Consider the following 4,418-nt stretch of genomic DNA (forward strand, 5'->3'; position numbering starts at 1 on the left):
AGGCAAAGCGTCAATACAGAATTAAGACTGAATCCTACTACACTGGCTCTGACACTCATCGGATGTGGCAGGGCTTGCAAACTATTACGGACTACAAAAGGAAAAGCAGCCGCAAGCTGCCCAGTGATGCAAGCCTACCAGACGAGCTAAATGCCTTTTGTGCTCGCTTCGAGGCAAGCAACACTGAAGCATGCATGAGAGCACCAGCTATTCCGGACGATTGTGTGATCACGCTCTCCATAGCCGATGTGCGCAAGACCTTTAAACAGGTCAACATTCACAAAGCCGCGTGGCCAGACGGATTACCAGGACGTGTACTCAGAGCATGCGCAGACCAACTGGAAAGTGTCTTCACTGACATTTTCAACCTCTCCCTGACATAGTCTGTAATACCTACATGTTTCAAGCAGACCACCATAGTCCCTGTGCCTAAGAAAGCGAAGGTAACCTGCCTAAATGACTACCGCCCCTTAGCACTCACGTCGGTAGCCATGAAGTGGCCAAGCATGATTCCAACACCATCATTACGTTTGCGGAGGACACCTCAGTGGTACGCCTGATCACCGACAACGATGACACAGCCTATAGGGAGGAGGTCAGAGACCTGGCAGTGTGGTGCCAGGACAACAACCTCTCCCTCAACGTGAGCAAGACTAAGGAGATGATCGTGGACTACAGGGAAAGGGAGGGCCGAACATGCCCCCATTCACATCGATCACCAACAAACTATCATGGTCCAAGTCAGGAGACTTGGCATGGGTGCCCCAGATCCTCAATAAGTTCTACAGCTGCACCATCGAGAGCATCCTGACTGGTTGCATCAGCGCCTGGTATGGGAACTGCTCGGCATCCGACCGTAAGGCGCTACAGAGGGTAGGTCTTGGTCCAAAAGGCTCCTTAACAGCTTCTATCCCCAAGCCATAAAATTGCTGAACAATTAATCAAATGGCCACCAGGACTATTTGCATTTTTGTATCAGACACCAAGCGCACTCCTAACTGAGAAATCGTACACAGAGTAAAGAAGAACATTTCAGCTGTTTCACTGAAATTATGCTGAAACTAGCATTGACTGTGTTGTTTCAGTGAAGACATATTCTGCGAATTGATGGAAATAGGGTTTTCACTTAGACTGGTCCTTTTTAAAGGGCTCGTCTGGATTTGAACCCGGAACTCTCGCACCGAAGCGAGAATGCATAACCCTAGACCAACGAGCAAGCTTGTAAAGTTTGATGAAGAAGACATTATTTACGTTCCTGAACCTTTGTAAAAGTGGGGCTCATCAAAGATTTGTTGCAGACACCCAATCGCAATCTAAGCGAGAATCATACACAGAGATTGTAAAGAGGCGAATTTCAGCTGCTTCTCTTAAAATACTGTTAAATCTAGCATTGGCTGGTGTTTCCCAGTAAAGACACAATTCAGCAAATTGTGTTGAAGGTTTTTACTTTGACTTTTCCTTTTTAAAAGGCGCACCCGAATCGAAGAAATTCATACCCCCTAAAACAGATCGAGCCACTTTTAAGCGTTATAAATGCATTACTGACAAAAGACGATTTAAACAGGCAAATCTGTCCTACAAGAAACTTTTATTTACGGATGAGAAGACTTTATTTACGTTTCCCGACCTTCTGTAATAGCGGGTTCATCCAAGATTTGTAATCAGACACCAATTCGCACTCCTAAGCGAGAATCGTACACAGAGTAAAGAAGAACATGTTTTTTTCCCAAGGGGGGGGGGGGGGGGCCTGTTTTGTTTTTTCCTTTTTTTTTTCTTCCTTATAACTTGAGATCACCCAAACGGTTTAAAATTTCCCTAGCACTTGACTGTGTATGTTTCCAGTGCAAGGACATAATTCTGAGAATTGTGGAATAGGTTTTCACTTAGACTGGTCCTTTTTAAAGGGCTCGTCCGGGATTTGAACCCGGACCTTTCGCTGCACCCGAAGCGAAGGAATCATACCCCTAGACCAACGAGCCCACTTTCTTTTTGTACTTTTGATGAAGAAGGACATTATTTACGTTCCTGACCTTTGCTAAAACGTGGCTCATCCTAATACTTGTAGGCAGACACCAATCGCATCTAAGCCTGAAATCATTACGCACAGCAGATTAAATGCACGGACAATTCAGCTGCTTCTCTTAAAAATACTGCTTAAATCTAAGCATTGGCTGTGTTTCAGTAAAAGACACATTCAGAGAATTGTGTTGAAGGTTTTTACCTGTTGACTTTTCCTTGTTAAAGGTCGCACCCGAAGCGAGAAATCATACCCTAAAACAACGAGCCACTTTGGAAAGCGTTTATTAGAATGCGATTACTGATAACAAGACGCATGGTTAAACAGGCAATCTGTCTCTACAAGAGAAACTTTTATTTACGGAGATGAGGAGGGCTTTTTAACGTTTTCCGACCTTCTAATAGCGGGTTCATCCAAGAATTGTATCAGACCACCAATCGCACTCCTAAGCGAGATCGTACACAGATTAAAGAAGAACATTTCAAGCTGTTTCTCTTAAATACAGCTTAAATCTACGCATTGGACTGTGTATGTTTTCAGTGAAGACATATTCCTTGAGAATTGTGGAATAGGTTTTCACTTAGACTGTCCTTTTTAAAGCGGCTCGTCCGGGATTTGAAAACCCCGGGACCTCTCCGCACGCCGAAGCGAGAATCATACCCCTGTAGACCAACGAGCCACTTTCTTTTGTGAAGTTTTGATGAATGAGACATTACTTTATCGTTCCTGACCTTATGTAAAAGTTGGGCTCACCAAGTTTGTAGCAAGACACAATCGCAATCTAAGCGAGAATCATAACAGGAGATAAAGAGCAATTTCAGCTGTTCTCGGTTAAATAACTGCTTAGAATCTAGCATTGGGCTGTGTGTCAGTAAAGGACACATTCAGAGAATTGTGTTGAAGGTTTTACTTGACTTTTCCTTTTTAAAAGGGTCGCACCCGAAGCCGAGGGAATCATACCCCTAAAACAACGAAGCCACTTTTAAGCGTTTTTATAGGAAATGCATTACTGACAAAAGACCGATGGTAACAGGCAATCGTGTCTCACAAGAAACTTATTATTTACGCGATGAGAAAGAACTTTATTATACTTTCCGACCTTCGTAAATAGCGGTTCATTCCAAAAGATTTGTATTCAGACCACCAATCCGCACTTCCCTTAAGCGAGAATCGTACCACAGAAGTAGAGTAAGAAAGAACATTTTCAGCTGTTCTCTTATAATACAGCCTTAAATCAGCCATTGACTTGTGTATGTTCCAGTGAAGACAATTTCTGCGGAATTGCATGGAATGGTTTTCACTTTAGACTGGTCCTTTTTAAGGTTCGTCCGGGATTTGAACCCGGACTCCGCACCCGAAGCGCAGAATCAGACCCTAGACCAACGACCACTTCTTTTGTAGTTTTGAATGAAGAAGACATTTAATTTACGTTCCTGACCTTGTAAAAGTGGGCTCATCCAAGATTTGTTAGGCAGACACCAATCGCAATCTAACGCGAGATTCATACAAGAGATAAGGAGGCAATTTCCAGCTGCTTGCTCTTAAATACTGCCTTAAATCTAGCATGGCTGTGTTTATGTAAAGACACATTCATGAGGAATTGTGTTGAAGGTTTTTACTTTGACTTTTCTTTTTAAAGTCGCACCCGAAGCGAGAGAATCATACCCCAAACAACGAGCCACCTTTTAAGCGTATAGATAGCATACTGAAAAAGACGGATGAGGTAACAGGCAATCTGTCTCTACAAAAGAATCCTGTTTATTTACGGATGAGAAGGCTTTATTTACGTTTCCGACCTTCTAATGCGGGTTCATCCAAGATTTGTATCGGACACCAATCTCACCCTTTAAGCGGAGAATCAACACAGAGTAAAGAAGAACATTTCAGCTGGCTTCTCTTAGAATACAGCTTAAAATCATAGCATTAACTGTGTATGTTTCAGACGAGTGAAGGACAGATTCGGGAAAATGTGGAATAGTCACTTAGGACTGGTCCTTTTTAAAAGGGCTCGTCCGGGATTTTGAAACCACGAGAGAAACAACAACAGAACAAGAACCCCTCTTGCACCCCGAAAGCCGAAGCGACAGAATCATACCCCTAGACCAACGCGAGCCACTTCTTTTATACTTTTGGGCATGAAAGAACCACAGAGACCATTCCCACTTACGTTCTCCTGCACCCTTTGTCTGTTTTTTTCTTCCATTCTCATAATTATTGCACCAGAATAAAACAGAAGACTGAAACACATCTGTATCGAGGTACCGAGTCAATGTGCGGGGGTAAAGGTAGTCGAGGTAATTTGTACATGTAGGTAGGAGTAAAGTGACTGCATAGATAGTAAACAGCGAGTAGCAGCAGTGTAAAAACGAAGAGAGGGGGGGGGGGTGTGCAATGCAAAACT

This window comes from Salvelinus sp. IW2-2015, linkage group LG16 (genome assembly GCF_002910315.2).
Source record: "Salvelinus sp. IW2-2015 linkage group LG16, ASM291031v2, whole genome shotgun sequence".
Taxonomy (NCBI): Eukaryota; Metazoa; Chordata; class Actinopteri; order Salmoniformes; family Salmonidae; genus Salvelinus; species Salvelinus sp. IW2-2015.